Genomic DNA, 20,215 nt, shown 5'->3' with positions numbered 1-20,215 from the left:
AATATACTTATTCTTAGGAAATATACACTGAAGTATTTAGGGGCAAAAGGCTATGATACATGCAACCTACTCTCAAATGGTCAGAAAACAAACAGCTTTGTAGTTAACTGAAAGCAAATGATAGAACAAATGGAGTGAAACATTAGTAATTGGTGAATACAGCTAAAGAATATACAGGTGTTTTCTACTTTTATTTATTTTTGAGAATTTTCTGAAAATTTTAAAGTATTTTCAAATAAAAACTTTAAAAAAAGCATTAGGGCTCTGGATCAGGCTGCCTATATACAAATCCCAGTCACCATACTAGCCTGTGTAACTGTGGTTAAGTCTCCTGACTCAGTTTCCTCACCTACAAAAACACATATATAATGAAGAATACAGTCATTCCTGGCCCTGCAGACCCAGTCACCCAGTCTGCAAGTGCTTGGCCCAGGTCCTGGTTGCTCAGCTGGACCTGCTTCCTCTACTGCTTTGCAGCTTTAAGAAAGCCAGTCCCGGAGAGCAGCTGGCTGTACTTTCTGTCAGTCTTCTTTCACAGGCAGGAAAGCCCCACCTTTATTTTAAGCACAGGCCTCGACTCTGGTTCTACCCTTGCCTGGAGTAGACTTGTAATTCTTATTATCATGCACAAACTCAGTCCCCTGCTACCTACAGCCACCCAGGCCGACATACAGGTTTCCACCATGTATCACTTTGTATTTCTGTTCCATTACTGGTCCAAAGAAACATTTACCCTTTAAAAAGTGGGACTATACCTTTTAGAATTCCACTTTTTGAATTCTTTTCTATCATTGTTTGGGTTTGGCACAAAGGAGACAGAAATTCACCACCATTCTGACTGGAAACCCCATTACCGTGTTCTTTCTTCGCCACTTAAAAAAAAAGCCTCTTTACTATCCTTCTATTGGCAGAGCAACCCTTCGTGGCTATTGTCTTAACGTTGTAACTCAGTTCTAGAGGCCAATGTGCACAGGTCCTACTGCACACGCTGCCTCGCCACATGATGTTAAGTCCTCAAACTCGAGCAATCAGCTCAAAGTCAGGTTCCAAGCCTCTGGTGTTGCTCTCTGCTTCTGTCTACCTACTGTTCTGATTCTCATGTTCCTCTTCCTGTTTGGCACCTAAGAACTGAATCTCCTTGTTCTCCCCTCTACCCCATCACCTGTTAAAAATCTCATCTATTAGCAAAATAATTATTTCAAGTGTTTTAACTGGTATTTCCATGTGCTTGGAGCGGGGCAGGCAAGCAAGAAAAGCAAGAGAGAACTCTCCTTCTTCGTTAGTTCAGGTCAACACACTGAAAGTTCAGGTTATTCCCTCATTTGTCTTTTAAACTGAAGCATCACCTGTCAGAACTGTTTCCCTACTCTTTTAACCCTCTTCTTTGAGCCCCCCAGCACCCCCTCCTGAACTACAGTAATGCTACAACAACAAGAGAATAACTTTGGCAAATATTTTAAACAAAGTACACATCAAAAACCTCTATTATAGTTATCTGTAATATAGGTGCAAAAATAAAATATCCCCTCTTCCACTGCCTAACACTCACACTCACCATTTCATTGGGATGGACCAAAAACAAATAGATCCCTGGATGTTTGTCAAAAACCTGAAAGGAGCAGTTAGCTTGTTCCATCCGGCAAAGTGCTTCAACGCATAATTCATCTAAATAGAAAAAATAAGGCAGTAAACATAAGACATAAATCTTATCAACGTATCAAGATTCCCTAAATTTGGCTCCTTCAGTTGCTCTGTAAGTAAATGAAAAGTTGCTCCTTTTTTTTTTAAACTGAGGCATAAAAATGCTGTAAATGTAGGAATGATATTTAGCTGCTGAAAGACCGGTAGGTTGATCATAGTGTGTGCCTATGAATTGCTCTGACTTTCCTAGTACAAACATCTTTTTTCACACTGGGCATAATTATCTCCAGAGAGCACCTTCTTAGAAGTATGGCTATAGGTCCAATTCCATTAGCATTTTACATTTTGATCCATGAGGACTTTATCTTGTACCACAGGGATAAAATCAGCTTTGCCCCACAAATGGCTATTTTGTCCTACTCTCAGTTACTGAGTAATCCATTTTCTCCACTGGTTTGAAATGCTATCATCAGCAAAGAGTAAATTCCCCAAATATATTCGGTTTACTTCTGGAGTCTCTACACTGCTCCATGAGTCTATCTGTACCAGCACTATCTTAATCCCTGTTGCTTCATGGAAATTTCTTCATCACTCTTTCAAAAGTATACTGAATAGACTCATACGTTTACCATATCAGATGAATCAACTTTATTTTGTCAAGCTTCAAAGAATATTGTAGTGACAGTGGTTAGCTTTGGGAAGGAGGGACAATGACTGGAAAAGTAAGAGGAGAGCTTCTGGTGTGTTGATGATGATTTGTTTCTGACCTGGGTGCCAGCTACACAAGTATGCTTAGTTTATGAAAAATCAAGCTTATATAGTTTTCTGGATATGGTACTCTTTAATAAATGTTTGAAAAATGACTTGTTCGAATTTAAAAATCTAGTTATTTTGAATTTATTTAGAAAGAACTGATTTATCTAATAAATCTTTAGATATACTTTTCAATTTACTGAAAATACAGAGGATAGAGAAACAAGTCAAATAACATGACAAGGAAGAAATCAGAAAAGTCCAGGAAGCACATTATTCTTTAGGGCAACCATCTGGTCTCAGCAAGTCAAAGTTATGACAAAAAAAATCTATCTATCTATCTATCCATCTATCTATTTATCTAACTATATCTATACCTGTGCACACATACGTAAAAGTAAACTATTCTGGATTAAAAGAGATGTAAGAAATATGGAACCAAATGGAACCAAATGCACAGTCCCTGATTGGACTCTAATTTAAATAAATCATCCTAAAAACACATTTTGCAACTACTGGGAAAATCTGAATGTGGACTAGATACAGTAGTGGGTGCCTTAAAGGTACTGTTATTTCGTTAGATTTGACAGATCAGGAAAATGTCTTCAAGAGATTCATATTAAGAAATGCAAATATAAATGGCCAAAATCTAGGCAGACATAATATGCTATGCCATTGTGATTACTGAAAACTACTACAGACCAGTGGTTCTCAACCTGGCGATTTTGTCCCCCACTGGCCCTGACCCCCAACTCCCAAGGGACGTTTGGCAATATCTGGGGACAATTTTGCTTGTCACAACTAGGGTAATGGGGAGAGCAAGTCACTACCAGCATCTAGTGGAGAGAGGCCAGGGATGCTGCTAAACATCCTACAATAAACAGCATGTCCCTCAGGAACCAAGATTTATCCAGTCCAAAATGTCAACAGTTCCAAGTATGAAAAACCCTGCTACAGACAAATTCCAAGAATGAAAATTAATTGAATGGATAGAAGAATAAATATGTGATAAAGCAAATACAGCAAGATATCAGCAGCTGTACAATCTATGTGGTGTGTATATGGTATTCACTGTGTAATTCACTTTTCTAGGTTTGGAAATGCTCAAAATAAAACGTTTGGAAAAAAATGTATCCTAAGTATATGTTTAAGAAACAGATTTTCAATATAGATAAACCCAAATTCTTACAATTCTTAAAATATAAAAATGATACAACTGTGAAACACCCAAGATACTCACTAACACGCTCATGTAAAAGCAAATAAGGATATTTCAGTATTTCAAGAAGAGCAACTCGAAGCTTATTTTCAAAGTCTTGGCCAGTAAGGTCAAACAGCTGTGCCTCTCCATTGTTGTCTACTATATATAACTCGTCATCGTCTCCAATTTCTCCCTTCATGGCCTTTTCAAAGTGATTTATGAGACGTGAGGTTTCTAATTCCCATAAAACCTACAGGAAAAGAAAAACGGGCAGTGTGCTTTATATCTTATTAGCAACAAAATATACTGGATATGACGATCCTTCTAGAAAGCCTTTTCCTAAGCATAAAAATTCAGAAGTTTAAAGAAGTACCAGGGTTTCCCTGGTGGCACAGCAGTTGAGAGTCTGCTTGCCGATGCAGGGGAAACGGGTTCGTGCCCCAGTCCGGGAAGATGCCACATGCCGCAAAGCTGCAGGGCCCGTGAGCCGTGGCTGCTGAGCCTGCGCGTCCGGAGCCTATGCTCAGCAACGGGAGAGGCCACAACAGTGAGAGGCCTGCGTACCAAAAAAAAAAAAAACGACTCAACCTCTTATATTAGATTTAAAGAAAACAGTCACTGAACATAAAAGTGGCTTTTATGATACATGAACATGAGTACATAGAGCATGAGATGTTTACAACATTGCTCTTGCAGAGTTTTGTTATCAACAGCACTGTCAACTATACTCTATTGAAAAGGAAATGAGAAGTTGGAGCTTCTTTACACAAGCTGGGCTTTCTCTGACTTCCCTCCTACGTTCCAGCCATAGGTAATTACCTTGAAACATCAGCTTTAGCATAAAGGCATTGGTTAGCTTCATCGCTAGGCAACTTTGTAAACATAAAGTTTTCCTCAAAAGGTTCATAACTTATCATCCCCTCCTCTCTTCTATATTATTATACGTAACTCTATGGTCTGTATTCCATTTCTCACCAGATAAATATAATAAACCAATATTCAAAGCCACATATTTAAAATTATATGTTTCACTTTGGTTCCTGTGAATGAAAAAAAATGTTTGTCTTTATTGATTTATAGCACTTAACATTAAAAAATGAAGAGAGGGGAAAAAAAGAACTATTAGCCAATAAAAGAATAACCCAAGCCATTCAGATACCTGGCTGTTAAGAAAGTCAAACACAACGACATTAAAACATGAACCCCAAAAAACCCCATACGTCACTTCATTTCATGAAACTGTTTCACATCAAAATGTCTAAAAGTGGAGGATTATAAAATTCTGCTTTAGATTTCAATTCAATTCCATCAATCAATAAGCATTTATTCAGCACCTACTATCTACCAGGCTATGAGTTACGTACTACACGTATATTAGCATTCACAGTTTAAATCACGTTTTCAGTTCCCTGAATGCTTCCAACAGAGTTTAAATTTATTCTCTTCCTAGTTATCAAGCTCTGAAAAATACTGCCCAATTAATGTAAAGTACCTTATGTAAGAATGGCAATTCATCCCTTGCTTTGTGGTATTCCGCCACACATTCTAAGCAGTAGCAGAGGTCTTCATCAGCTGTTTGAAATTCACTGGAGTGGGTCTTGGATGCATAGCGTTGCAGGAAATCAATGGTGGAAATACCACCTGGTGTACACCAACAACATGTGCTCATTCTGTACCTGTATCCAGAAAAGAAGACATGGAAAGACTAAAGAAAAAAAAAAAAAAACACACAACACTTCAGGCCTATTCTGGTGGAGAATGGGTACATTTCCTACTAATGATCATGTCTTCAACTTACAATGTGCCTCGACCACATCCAGAACATTCTGCTGGCCAGCTTATCAATCACTTGCTAAACTCAATCTGAGCTTACTCGTAAAAACTTTACCTGTGACACATGAAAAATAATGAAATGAAAGCAGTTAGTAATAAACATCATAAGGCAACATACAGCTGTGTTATAAAGCCGGCTCAAAACTATACAGTACTGATGGGAAATTATATACAGAGACATAGAATTATCAATGTTTTCAAAGTACAGATTTTGGAGTGTTCTAATCATGTACTGGAGTCAAGTGAGAAGCTCAGGAAACCTTTCACATTCCCTGAGGCCCTGCTCCCGAAATCCCTGGAAACCTTAGAAATCCCCAAATATTAGTCCATACCAATAACAAAAACTCATATAGAGAAGAATTTTCTCTTGGTTTGGAAGTATATATACACATGACTTTGCACATGTGTGTATGAACTGCTGCCCATAACTCACTGCTCGTCAAGGCAGTATAAACTGTAATGGCTGCAAATATAATAGCTACAAAACTATTCCTACTAAGTTTGAAACGTACAGTTTTCAACTGTCTCCAATTTGGGGTTTTATACTACCATCAGAGCCTCCACCATCCAAACTCAAGTAAAAAGGGTTAAATGAAATTAATTTCAGAGATTGGTTCAAGATGGCGGAGTACAGGATGTGCACTCACTCCCTCTTGCGAGAGCACCGGAACCACAACTAACTGCTGAACAATCATCAACCGGAAGACACTAGAACTCACCAAAAAAGATACCCCACATCCAAAGACAAAGGAGAAGCTGCAATGACGAGGGGCAAAATCACAATAAAATCAAATACCATAATTGCTGGGCTGGTGACTCACAAACTGGAGAACACTTATACCACAAAGTCCACCCACTAGAGTGAAGGTTCTGAGCCCAATGTCAGGCTTCACAACCTGGGGGTCCGGCAACGGGAGGAAGAATTCCTGAAGAATCAGACTTTGAAGGCTAGCAGGATTTGATTGCAGGAATTTGACAGGACTGGGGGAAACAGAGACTCCACTCTTGCAGGGCACACACAAAGTAGTGTGAGCACTGGGACCCAGGGGAAGGAGCAGTGACCCCATAGGAGACTGAACCAGACCTGCCTGCTAGTGTTGGAGCGTCTCCTGCAGAGGCAGGAGGGGAGGTGGCTGTGCCTCACCGTGGGGACAAGGACGCTGGTGGCAGAAGTTCTGGGAAGTACTCCTCGGTGGGAGCCCTTCCAGAGTCCGCCATTAGCCCCACCAAAGAGCCAGGTAGGCTCCAGTGCTAGGTCGCCTAAGGCCAAACAACCAGCAGGGAGGGAACGCAACCCCACCCATCAGCAGATAAGCAGATTAAAGTTTGACTGAGCTCTGCCCACCAGAGCAACACCCAGCTCTACCCACCACCTGTCCCTCCCATTAGGAAGCCTGCACAAGCCTCTTAGGTAGCCTCAGCCACCAGAGGGCAGACAGCAGAAGCAAGGAGAACTACAATTCTGCAGCCTGGGGAAGGAAAACCCTATTCACAGAAAGACAGACAAAATGAAAAGGCAGAGAGTGCTTTGTACCAGATGAAGGAACAAAATAAAACCCCAGAAAAACAACTAAATGAAGTGCAGATAGGCAACCTTCCAGAAAAAGAATTCAGGAAAATGACAGTGAAGATGACCCAGGACCTTGGAAAAAGAATGGAGGCAAAGATCGAGAAGATGCAAGGAAGGTTTAACAAAGCCCTACAAGAATTAAAAGAAAAAACACCTAGAAGAATTAAAGAACAAACAGAGATGAACAATACAATAACTGAAATGAAAAATACACTAGAAGGAATCAACAGCAGAGTAACTGAGTCAGAAGAACGGATAGGTGATCTGGAAGACAGAACGGTAGAATTCACCTGCTGTGGAACAGAATAAAGAAAAAAGAATGAAAAGAAATGATGACAGCCTAAGAGACCTCTGGGACAACATTAAACGCAACACCATTCACATTATAGGGGTCCCAGAAGGAGAAGAGAGAGAGAAAGGACCCAAGGAAATATTTGAAGAGATGATGGACGAAAACTTCCCTAACATGGGAAAGGAAATAGCCACCCAAGTCCAGGAAGCGCAGAGAATCCCAGGCAGGATAAACCCAAGGACAAACACGCCAAGACACACAGTACTCTAATTGACAAAAAATTAAAGACAAAGAAACATTACTGAAAACAACAAGGGAAAAACGACACGTAACATACAAGGGAAGTCCCATAAGGTTAACAGCTGATTTCTCAGCAGAAACTCTACAAGCCAGAAGGGAGTGGCACGATATATTTAAAGTGATGAAAGGGAAGAACCTACAACCAAGATTACTCTACCTGGCAAGGAGCTCATTCACATTCAACGGAGAAATCAAAAGCTTTACATACAAGCAAAAGCAAAGAGAATTCAGCACCACCAAACCAGCTCTACAACAAATGCTAAAGAAACTTCTCTAAGTGGGAAACACAAAGGAAAACGACCTACAAAAACAAACCCATACCCATTAAGAAAATGGTAATAGGAACATACATATCAATAATTACCTTGAACATGAATGGATTAAATGCTCCAACCAAAAGACACAGGCTCGCTGAATGCATACAAAAACAAGACCCATATATATGCTGCCTACAAGAGACCCACTTCAGACCTAGGAACAGTTACAGACTGAAAGTGAGGGGATGGAAAAAGATATTCCAGACAAATGGAAATCAAAAGAAAGCTGGAGTACCAATACTCATATCAGATAAAATAGACTTTAAAATAAAGAATGTTACAAGAGACAAGGAAGGATGCTACACAATGATCAAGGGATCAACCCAAGAAGAAGATATAACAATTATAAATATATATGCACCCAAAATAGGAGCACCTCAATATGTAAGGCAACTGCTAACAGCTATAAAAGCGGAAATCAACAGTAACACAATAATAGTGGGGGACTTTTTTAATGTTAATTTATTTATTTTTGGCTGTGTTGGGTCTTCGTTGTTGCGTGCTGGCTTTCTCCAGCTGCAGCAAGCAGAGGCCACTCTTTGTTGTGGCGTGTGGGCTTCTCATTGCGGTGGCCTCTCTCGTGGAGTACGGGCTCTAGGTGCGTGGGCCTCAGTAGTTGTGGCATGCGGTCTCAGTAGTTGTGGCTCTCAGGCTCTAGAGCACAGGCTCAGTAGTTGTGGCCTGCAGGCTCTGTAGCGCAGGCTCAGTAGTTGTGGCGCACAGGCCCAGTTGCTCCACAGCATGTGGGATCTTCCAGGACCAGGGCTCGAACCCGTGTCCCCTGCACTGGCAGGCAGACTCTCAACCACTGAGCCACCAGGGAAGCCCGGAACAGAAACAACGTGCACAAAACACAAAAGGATGGGGGCATGTCAAAGGGACATAATAGACACCAACCTGAAGAGCTCCCAGCGGCCAAAGCTGAAACAATCTGAGTAACAAAATAATGTAATATTGGATTATAACCCACAGTATAAATATACATGAATCCATACTGATACAAATGAATGAATAAACAAATGTGGGGGAAGGAACAAACTTTCCTTATGGAAGAATTGCAAATAATATATACAGATACTCCCCATTCCAGGAAGTGGAGCTTAATCCCACCCTATCTTGAGCGAGGGCTGGACTTGGTGAAACACTTCCAAATAAGAAAGGATGCAAAGTGAAAATCACACTTATGGTGGAGACACCTGGCAAACACAACCTCAAACCAAGTGATCAAGGTTAACATCACCAGTGGTTAAGTCGTGTTGGTAACCCCTGACACAATGTGATGAGGCAGGAACTTCAACTCTGCAGTATGCTTCCCCAAACCCACAACCCCAGTCTATTCATGCGAGAAACATCAGACAAACTCAATGTATTAGCCAAACAGCTATTAGCCAGTCTTTGACAAAAATGGAGAAAACCACACCCAAGGGAAATCAAACCAAGTGTTCTATCGTATGGAAACATTTTATTGGGAATTGGGCCAGGAAATTACCCAACAAAACCGGTCTTGAAAACTTGACCTTCATTATCTAATGAATGTATATCAGCCTGATGGGAAAAAAGTTACAAACCCAACTGTAAACCCAATGAAGTTCATTGCCTAACTGGATGATCCTAATCCATGCATTCTCATCAGGAGTGACATCATCCTCAAGGAGATGAAAACTGGTTAGTGGAACACATCCTACTCTTTTTACATATAAAGCACAGGTATATGGACATTACGTAAAGAAGTATATAATATATATTGGTGGGATTAAAATTCACGGGAAATTCATAGGAAAGAAATGTCTTAAACGTTTCCTTTCAGAGAGGGAGAAGGGACAATAAAAGGTTAAGAAACATGACCCAAGTCATTGAATACTTGGGTACAGAAACTTGACAATGTTACATTTTTGAATGCATTACCACCCAAAAATTCAGAGTGCATAATAAGCTCTGCTAATGGGAAACTGATCACATCTTGACAGTATTTATAGTTTCTGTACAATCAAAAACATGGATTTGTCTTGTGAACTGATTTTTAAAATTTATTAAATATTAACTTTATACTTTCTTCAGGCTTCTGAAAAGAATGCAGGGCAGCTTTCAACATTAAAGTATAAAGAAAAAGCCATTTTAGAAGGCAATTTAGAAAGGGAGAGAAATCAAAACTTATGTACAAGAAATTTAATTTCAATAAGGCCTAATTTAGGAGCTTCTTGTAAAGTAGAGCAGAAAAATAGCATGAGTTACACAGTCCTTGTGTGAAAAATTAAAAAAGTAATATGCTAGTTCAGCTGGAGAGTCCTGCCCTTTCCTAACACTAATTCTAATTCAATTACATTTTTTAAGGGTGCTGCAAACTAGGGAATATGAAGTAACAGAATAGACACTATGTTTCTGCAGAATATAAATTTCACTCAAAGAACTTCTCATACTTGAAAAACCAGTAATATAATACCAGGAAGTTAAAAGTCTGCAGAAGCTGTGTTTTTCCAGTGATGTACTAATTCAACAAGTTTCACCCTTCTAGACAATGCAAGGACAGAAAATGAAACTCAGGGAAGATTTCTCAAACATCAGTTGTTTCAAGCTTGACTTGAGCAGGAAACAAGACTGCAGTCAACTGCAACTTTGAAAAAATCAAGGTACTGAAGTACAAATAAAATGTTGTATACATTTTTTTTTTTTTTTTTTTTTTTTGCGGTACACGGGCCTCTCACTGCTGTGGCCTCTCTCGTCGCAGAGCACAGGCTCCGGACGCGCAGGCTCAGCGGCCATGGCTCACGGGCCTAGCCGCTCCGTGCAGCATGTGGGATCTTCCAGGACTGGGGCACGAACCAGTGTCCCCTGCGTCGGCAGGTGGACTCTCAACCACTGCGCCTCCGGGGAAGCCCAAAATGTTGTATACTTTAAAATAATTATTAACAGAGAAGTTAGTTAGCAAAATAAACTTTCTAGTAAAAAAAAAAAATTATGGAGGCTGCTTTTTATTTCACTCACTCAGAGAGCTGGCTTACTTCCACATTCCAGAAAGCAAACTAAATGTTCTCAAAGTAGATAGGAGGTACTGCCATATAACAGATAAGTGCCATGGAATTTAGAAAACAGAGAGAACAGTGCTACAGCAAATCAACAATAGAAACATGTTTCCATAGTTCCTCTCAAAGGCCATAAGTGGGTGTGGTTATGTTCCTAAAACTAAAATCATCATTGGCCTGATAGCTAAGCCCAAAAAAATCTGAACAGGGTATACTGAAATTTTTCTTTTAAGGGAAAACTGCTGGTAGATGACTATGAATCTTGCAAATTTTTGTACAATTCAGTTCTTCTGGAGGACAGTTTTGTTAAGTTCATCAGTGTTTTTACTGCTTGGAATCATTACTGAACTACAAATGGGGGAGTCCAGGGAATCCTCAAGCTGCATGACAGAAGTAAGAGCGGCTCCTGTGCATCAGAGAGACAGTATTTTTGCCAATAACATAGGATGCTTCACCAGAGGTATAACTGTAATTTTCTATTGACTTATCCAGGGGATATCATTTATCAATAATAGCTGGCCAGAAACTTCAAATAACAATCACTTTCTTCTATCCTTCCTAGCTAAACTTTTTGAAAATTTATTTATTTTAAACTTCTTCACAATTGCTTTTATTTATTTTTTTCCTCGGCCACGCTGAGCGGCTCGAGGGATCTTAGTTTAGATCCCTGACAAGGGATTGAACCCGGGCCACGGCTGTGAAAGCGCCGAGTCCTAACCACTGGACCACCAGGGAACTCCCCTTGAAAAAATAATTTAGATTCACTTCTTTAGCTCCTTTGCACTCTGGCTTCTACCTTATGTTTCACTGAATGTTTTCACAAAAGTCCCTAATAATCTCTTTAATACCAAATCCAGTAGGTTCTTTAATGGACTCCTCTAAAGCATATGAAACTGCTAAGCATGTATTCCTTAGCTACGACAACACACCATTCTTCTCTCACTTCCTCTACCCAGCCCCCATAATCATCTGTTCCTTTTCCCCCTGCTTCATATCAACATTTCCAAAGGTTTGTCCTCAGGACTCTAACCCTTCATTCAATATCCTCTTTGTGGGTGACAATTCAACCTATTTCTTCAACTACTATTTATAATGAAGCTTCCCCAAAGACTGAGAACGTAGGTAAAACTCAATGCCATGTTTGTGTTTCAGCTACTCAATAAATGATAGCCTAGCCTAGAATTCCACAAAGATATACAGCTGCCCTTCAGTTTCTGCAGGGGATTGGTTCCAGGAGTACCCCCCATGCACACCAAAATCTGCAGATGCTCAAGTCCCTTCCATAAAATAGTGGAGTACAGGGAACACAGTTGGCCCTCTATATCCACACATGGGAAACCCAAAGATATGGAAGGCTGACTGTACTCAATATCCAACTGTACAGTGAATCTATACTCACTTGACAGTTGCCTCAAAGTAAACAGGACCAGAACAGAACAAAGTCCTTCCCGTCAATGTGTTATCTGTCCTGTATTCTCTGTATCCACGGTATTACCATGACTTCACTTTTCAAACCAGTAACCTGTGAATTCTCCTATGCTATCCTCCCTTAGCCCCCATCTCTACAAGTTCTATAGAGTCTACCACCTTGATTACCTCTGTACTTTACTCTCAGTGAGACTGCCATTTCCTTAGTTCAATACATTTTCATTATTTGTCTGGATTACAGAAGAAACCTAAATGATCTGCCTCTTGTTTGATCCACCATCAATTCTTCCTCCAAAGTGCTGCCAAAGGCCAAAGCCAAAACCAGACTCTAAAAGCACAAATGACTCCTCTACCTTTGGCCGATAAAATTAAAATTTCTGACCTCACCACACAAGGCTCTCCATGACCTGGCTTCAGCATCATCTCTTGACATTCCCCCTCACTTGCACTTCCTAAAATGCTTCCTGGTGTTTGGCATTACCTGCCTTTATGGAAGCTCTTCCATCTGCCTTGGACACCTACTCTTCATACCTTTGCCTGCTTCTTAACCCTGGATGTGCCTCAGACTCACCAAAGGAACTTGGCAAAAAAAATTAGCAAAGGCACATGGTGAGATACCACTGAGAAAATTCAGATGCGTTCTAAAGAAGACTCCACCAGTACGTCTGATAAAAAGCCAGATTTGGGGGACATCCCTGGTGGTCCAGGGGGTAAGACTCTGCACTCCCAATGCAGTGGGCCGGGGTTCGAGCCCTGGTCTGGGAACTAGATCCCACATGCATGCCGCCACTGAGAGTTCGCAAGCCACAACTAAGACCCAGCACAGCCAAAATAAATAAATAAGTAAATATTTCGGGGGCGGGGGTGGGAGGAGCCAGATTTGAGAATTACCTCTGAGCATCATCATGCCTGGAGGCTTGTCTGACTCATTCCCTCCCTTCCAATCTGTCTTTGATGACTTTTTTCTCTATCCCCTCAGGACTTTGTACATGGTCTCTATCACTGCATTTACCATGTTAGGCTGAGCTGTTTACTTATCTGTCTCCCACCTACAAGCTCCATCCTCAGCAATTCTGCGTGTGTTAGGGGGCAAGGATCCGTTCTGTATTTTTTTTTCTTTTGTCTTACTTCTCAGTGCTTGGCACATATTAAGTGCCTGAAAAAAAAAGTCTTAAATGTCTATTTAACAAATAACTGCCGACACTTCCCTGGTGGCACACTGGTTAAGACTCCGCGCTGCCAATGCAGGGGGCCCAGGTTCGATCCCTGGGTCTGGGAACTATATCCAACATGCATGCCACAACTAAGATTTCGCATGCCACAACTAAGGAGCCCGCCTGCTGCAACTAAGACCCAATGCAACCAAATAAATAATAAAACATGTAAACATTTAAAATTAAAAAAAAACAAATAATTACCTGGGGTAATGGCCTACAGCGAAGCCATCCTTTCAGTCGAGATTCCTGGGTTTATTTGAGAATGGGTGAGGATCTGCATTCATATATAACCAGACTCTGGCCCCCAACATTTCTGAAAAAGCAAAACAAAACAAAACTGAGGAAGTGGTTTTTGACTCGCTCTCTCACCTGGGCTTCACATCAATCCTTATAAAGAACCACCAATATTACCATTTGATGACAGGGCTCAAGCTCCCAGAGGTTAGACAACATGCCTGTGGATCTAACAAGGAATGAAGAAACAGTGCAACTGCCATTCTGACTCCACAGGGGGAGTGGCTCCACGGGGGACCTCGTCCCCACGCTGGGGACAGCGAGGCACTTTGTCATTAAGTCCCGCAATTAGCAGGTGAGTTCAGCCCTACGATCGTCAGTAGCTAACACCTCTGCCGCTTTGACTGACCAGCCAAGGGTTCTTCTTCCTTCGAGCCTCGGGCCCGATTCCTTCTGGGCCACACAGGTCTTGGCACATCGTCGCTCCTGGAAGGTGGGGAGGACGGCAAAGGGCCCTCTGGCTGGCTGTCAGCGCTCCATCGCCTTCAGGTGGGGCAGGGAGGGCTCAGGTGGCCACTCGGGAGGGGCACACTCTCCAAAGGCACGAACCCCAGCAGGAGAAAGCAGGGGGCGCCGAGCGGACAGAGACTTTCTGTAGTGAGACACCCCACTCACTCCCACAGAAACTACGCAGCGCCCAGACTCAGAAGAGCTCACACGGGACGGCACTGCAGACGACGCGAAGGGAGAGGACCGGAGGGCGCCCCAATGGGCGCCGCAACTGTCCTGAGGGACGCGGCCGAGCTCACGCCGCCCCTACCCCACCCGCCCGGGCCTCACACGCTGCGACGGTTACACCGTGCGCACTCCCACGCTCACCGGGCCAGCAGCCGTGAGTTCAACGCTCTCCTCACCCGTCTCGGCCTCCCCCCGGCCGCTAACCAGCCTCCGCCTCCGTGCCTCAACTCAACAGTCCGCCGAGAACGGAAGTGCGGGCCTGCGATCAGTCGCCAACATCCGTAACCGACCACCCAACCGAAGAAGCCCCGAGCGCAGGACCCGCCCTCTGCGTGGCGTCGGCCGTCCGCAGGCCCCGCCCCGGCCGCCGCTTTCTTGTTTTGGTGCCCCGAGGGGCGGGGCTTGGGAAGAGACACACCCGGGCTCCGCCTGGAGGCCGGGAAGCCCGGCGTGGCGTCACTTCCGGGCTCCCAGGGCCGCCCAATCAGGAGCGTCCGTGAGGGGCGGGGTCTGGGGGAAAGCTTGAGGCCGAGGTTCCACCACGGCCTTGACCCGGATTTCTCCGGTAGCGGCCGCCCACCGATGCGCCCACCCCGGGCGACCTGGACGCTTACCCTGCTGTCTTTTCTGCCCAGTCCTTTTTCTTCCCTTTTAGACGCCTCAGGAGTTTCAGCAGGGGTGTTACGGGTTGCGAAGGAATTGTTTTTCTCTTTCGATTTCCTTTAGAGACCTAAAATATAATATGTAATCAACACGTACTTTGGGGGAAGTATATACTTTGTATCATAGAAAAGGGATACATTAAGTATTGGAAAGAGGAAAAACAGTACAGAATATAACAGTAAAACCCCCTGGGAAGCCTACCCATTTTTTGTTTTTTCTTTTAACGCTTACTGCTGACTTCGACGATGAGGCGTCACCACTAGCTTATACTCTAATAGAGGAGACAGAAAAACAAATAATTACTAGTTCTGATCAAGGCTCTAAAGGAAAGCAGAGGCTGAGTTAGGCCCGATCCAGACCGGTCAGCCAGCGATGATCTTACTGAGCAGAAAACCCTAACCAAAGAATGAGAAGGGGTGAGCCAGGGAAGAAGTGGGCAGGGTCCTGCTGAAGAACATTCCAGAAAGAGGGCGTGGCTTATCGGAAAGCCCCGATGCCTGTTATGGAAATTTAACAATCCCAGCGGGAGGCAAAGACTGTTATTCTCGTTTCTAGATTTTTCTCTGTCAGGCGGACTGTGTTGGCCAAATTCAAATCCAGTGTTTAAATACGAAAGTTACAAAACTGTGCGGAACTATATTGCACTATAAATTGGGTAGGTATCCTTTTTAAAATAATATTAATACTTTTGTAAAATAGGGATCTGGCTGGCTATTAAAAAAAAAAAAACTTTTTCTGAAAGAGAAGATGGAAAAAAAATCACCGGAATCTCTATTTCCCTGAGATAACCATTTTAATGTGTATCCTTGAAGAATGTATTACATACGTTTTTATTAAAGTAGCCATGAAAGGATATTTATAAAATGCTAAGCTACTCACCACAGTGTAAGAAACGGAATATTACCGTGAATCCTGAACAGAGGGGCTCCTCCATTTTACAGGGTAGCTTGGGCTAGGGACACACAGAAATGTTTTAACTTCTTATAAAATCAGAAAAACAAGTGGAATATTACGTTGAAGAAAATCTTTTAATATTTACCATTTATTTGTCTTTATACCAATACAGTCATAAAATATAAATTTTGGTGTTTTTAAGGAGGAGAGTGCCCCTGAAGGCAAAAAGTGCCTAGGGCCACTGAAGCCATAATTTCATCCTGCTTTGGAGCCCGCTGTGGGTCTTTCCTTATAATATTACCACGTTTGTCTTTAATCTGTAAATATTTGAAGCTTAGCGTGTTTTTGAGCTTTATCAAATTAGACTGAATGCATTTTTCCGTGAATTGCTTTTTATACTCAGAGATTCATTGACCCAAGGTATGCTCAGGAGTTGTAGAGCCCAAAGTTTACACAACTTGAGGGGTGTCTTTAATATTTATTTGAAATGAATAGCACAAATTACAAATTTTTTAAATGGACAAACCCCATAAATACTAAAAATTCAGAAAAAAAAAATATTTAAGCTGCAAACACAACTCTATAAAAGTTATATATTTGGGCTTCATACACTTTTATCTCAGCAATGAGGTTGAAGATCATTTTCTATACAAGGAACACAAATGTAATTCAGTCTCTTTTCTAGTAAGATTGATGAAATTTTATTGTGTTTATGAACATTTCAAATTAATACTTCATTTGATAATATGCACATTTTAGGATTGTCAAGTTTAAAAAATTTGGATCAAGCCTTTTTTCACAGATAAGCTGTAAGAATTCAGAACACATAAAGTTTCTGGTGTAATGATTGAACCTAAGTACTTGGAATTGATAACACATTACTACTAGGTTGTCATAGATTTTCTCATTTTTAGATACAGATTGTGAGTTTTATATGTCAGTATTTTATGTCAAAATTTCAGTACTTTTTCCAGTTTGATCATTTGACTCATTACTCATCATTATTTGGATCATCAACAATCCAAGAACATGTTACACATTATTTCTATTTGAAATGGATCTGTTCTTAATGAATTACTAACATATTTGTTATATTATAATTTCTATTGACTTCATCATCATTAACCTTCATTGTAGCCTCTTAGTCCATTATTCTGTCAACTTTATATAATTTATATACAATTATACACAATAAGTACACATTTTAGGTGTATGGTTGAGAGATTTTAACAACTCCATAATTTCATGTAACCATCTCTAATCATGATATAAAACATTTTCTTCCTGCCAGAAAAGTGCCCTTGGGACACTTGGCAGAAAATCTTCTCCCCATTCACCCAATGGAAACATTGATTTGACTTCTATCAACATATCTATCATCATAGATTAATTTAGACTATTCTAGAACTCTATCAATGGAATTATACACTATGTATTCTTTTGACCATCTGCTTTTGTTCAACAGGAAGTGTATGAAGTCCACAGATGTTACTGTATGTATCAGCAATTCATTTTTATTGCAGAGAAGGGTGTCATTCAATGAATACACCACGATTGGGTTTTTTTTCTTTTAGTCATCTACTGATGAATATTGGGTGGTTTCAAGTTTTCCACTGTTAATAGATAAAGCCGTTGTGAACACTACTGTACAAGTCTTTTTATGCTCATATGTTTTCATTTAACATGTATAAATATGCAGGAGTGGAATTGCTGGATTACAGGGTAGGTGTGTCTTTAACATTACAAGAATTTACAAGCCATTTCCAAAGTGATTTGACCATCTTCAATTACCATAAACAAAGTATAAGACTGCCATTTGCTCCACATCCTTGTCAATACTATCCCTATTGTAAGTATTTTAAATTTCAGTCATCCCAATGGGTTAAAATGGTGCCTCATTTGTATTTCCCTAATGAATAATGATGTAGAACATCTTTTCTTTTCTTTTCTTTTGTGGAATGCGGGCCTCTCACTGTTGCGGCCTCTCCTGTTGCGGAGCACAGGCTCCGGACGCACAGGCTCAGCGGCCATGGCTCACGGGCCCAGCTGTTCCGCAGCATGTGGGATCTTCAAGGACTGGGGCACGAACCCGTGTCTCCTGAATCGGCAGAAGGACTCTCAACCACTGCGCCACTGGGGAAGCCCTAGAAAATCTATTCATGTGCAGATTGAGAATTATTGTATCTTCTTTGTGAACTGACTGAGCTTTCAGGCAGAGCACAGAGGATTTTTAGGGCAGTGAAAGTACTCTGATATTAAAGGACTGATACATGTCAGTATACATTTGTCCAAATCCATAGAATGTACATATCAAGAGTGAACCCTAATGAAAACTATGGACTCTGGGTGATAATGACGTGTCACCGCAGGTTCCTCAGTTGTAACAAATGTACTACACTGGTAGGGAATATTGGTAATGGGGGATACTATGCATACGGCGGGGGGCAGCAGCGGGTATATCAGAAATCTCTGTAGCTTGCTCTGAATTTTGCTGTGAACCTAAAACTGCTCTGAGAAACTAAAGTCCTTTTTAACCTTATGGTCAAACAGCTCAGACGTTTGAATGGAAATAGCAGGTAGGTAGATTAATATTTTAGCCTGGAGTTTGGGGGAGAATCTGACCTATAACTACACATTTGGGAGCCATCAGCACATAGATGTTATTTCGAGGCACCGGGAGAATGTGAAGAGTCCAAAAAGTCTCGAGGAACATGAGCATTTAGAAGTTGGGGGCAGTTGGGGGAGTGTAGCAGAAAGTGGTAATTGATTCTACCTGTATAGAATCAAAGATAGCTAATACTGGGCTTCCCTGGTGGCGCAGTGGTTGGGGGTCCGCTTGCCAGTGCAGGGGGTGTGGGTCCGTGCCCCTGTCCGGGAGGATCCCGCATGCCACGGAGCACCTGGGCCCGTGGGCCATGGCCGCTGGGCCTGCGCGTCCGCAGCCTGTGCTCTGCGGCGGGAGGGTCCGCAGCGTTGAGGGGCCCACGTACCGCAAAAATAAAAATAAAAATAAAAAAGATAGCTAACACCATGGCTTGTTTGTATGGTGATAACAATGCAGAATAGAGATGACAATTGGGAACAATTGTCCACAGGGGTATTTACCCTTTCAGCCATTTAAGGCAGGTTGAGCTAAATCCGAGCTCCAGACATGAGCCCAGATGGGTTGAAGACCATCCTATTTTTTGTGGCTACAGTGATGGCTCAGAGTTGGGCACAAGCTCTAACTTGGGCACTGGGAACGAAACCCAGGACTTAAGCAAGAGCTATTGTTCTCTTCTCTGAATGGCATCCTCTATTTAAGTAATAATAAGGATGCTATAACATGGGGCTCTATGAAGGCACCCCTCAGGACCAAGGGGCCCCTTGTGTGGATTGAAGATGAAGTGGACTCTGGAGAAGGGAGAGCTGAGAATCAGCAAGAAAACACATTTTGGGGACTCCGAGTAGCTGGATCCATCCTCTCCCTCTGGATTTTCAGTCTGAGAGTCCCCAGATTCCTTTGAGCTATCTGAGTCTCATTTTCTGGCACTTGCAAGTCAAGACTTCTAACCTATAAACTCACAATCCCACTCCCCGGAGAGAACCACTGTCAACACTTTGGGTTTAATTCCTCCGTTACTCTGTAATGCATCTCTATTTACACATTTTTCTTTCTTTTTTGGCTGCACCACGCGGCATGTGGGATATTAGTTCCCCCAACAGGGATCGAACCTGTGCCCCCTGAATTGGAAGCAAGGTGTCTTAACCACTGGACCACCAGGAAGTCCCTATTTTTTTTTACTGTTACAAAATTAAGAAGATAATATGTACACTTCTGAATGAAAAACAGTATATATTTTAGTTGATGATACTGTTTACCTTGTATGTTAAACAAATCTATCACTATCATTATTTTTTTTTAATTTATCTATTTATTCATGGCTGTGTTGTGTCTTTGTTGTCATGTGTGGGCTTTCTCTAGCTGCTGCGAGCAGAGGCTGCTCTTTGTTGTGGTGCGTGGGCTTCTCATTGCAGTGCCTTCTCTTGTTGTGGAGCACGGGCTCTAGGAGCGTGGGCTTCGGTAGTTGTGACACACAGGCTCAGTAGTTGTGGCCTGCGGGCTCTAGAGTGC

The 20,215-nt window shown here is 41.8% G+C and overlaps 1 pseudogene across 1 annotated transcript in view; it reads right to left on the bottom strand.

Annotated features, from left to right (window-relative positions):
• The window catches only part of LOC308610063 (putative helicase senataxin), a 70,747-nt pseudogene extending 55,978 nt beyond the window's left edge, over positions 1 to 14,769 (bottom strand). Inside the window, exons 1-5 of the transcript in view lie at positions 14,686 to 14,769; positions 13,774 to 13,885; positions 5,088 to 5,271; positions 3,635 to 3,845; positions 1,556 to 1,665 (exon numbers count right to left, since the gene is read on the bottom strand). The product of the transcript in view is annotated as a putative helicase senataxin (transcript). The remainder of the gene's footprint in view (positions 1 to 1,555; positions 1,666 to 3,634; positions 3,846 to 5,087; positions 5,272 to 13,773; positions 13,886 to 14,685) is intronic.
• Between the last annotated feature and the right edge of the window lie 5,446 nt (positions 14,770 to 20,215).

This window comes from Mesoplodon bidens, assembly GCF_964165515.1.
Source record: "Mesoplodon bidens genome assembly, contig: HAP1_SCAFFOLD_383, whole genome shotgun sequence".
Classification (NCBI taxonomy): Eukaryota; Metazoa; Chordata; class Mammalia; order Artiodactyla; family Ziphiidae; genus Mesoplodon; species Mesoplodon bidens.
Note: the sequence above shows the minus strand (reverse complement) of the source record. Positions and strands in the feature narration are given on the sequence as shown.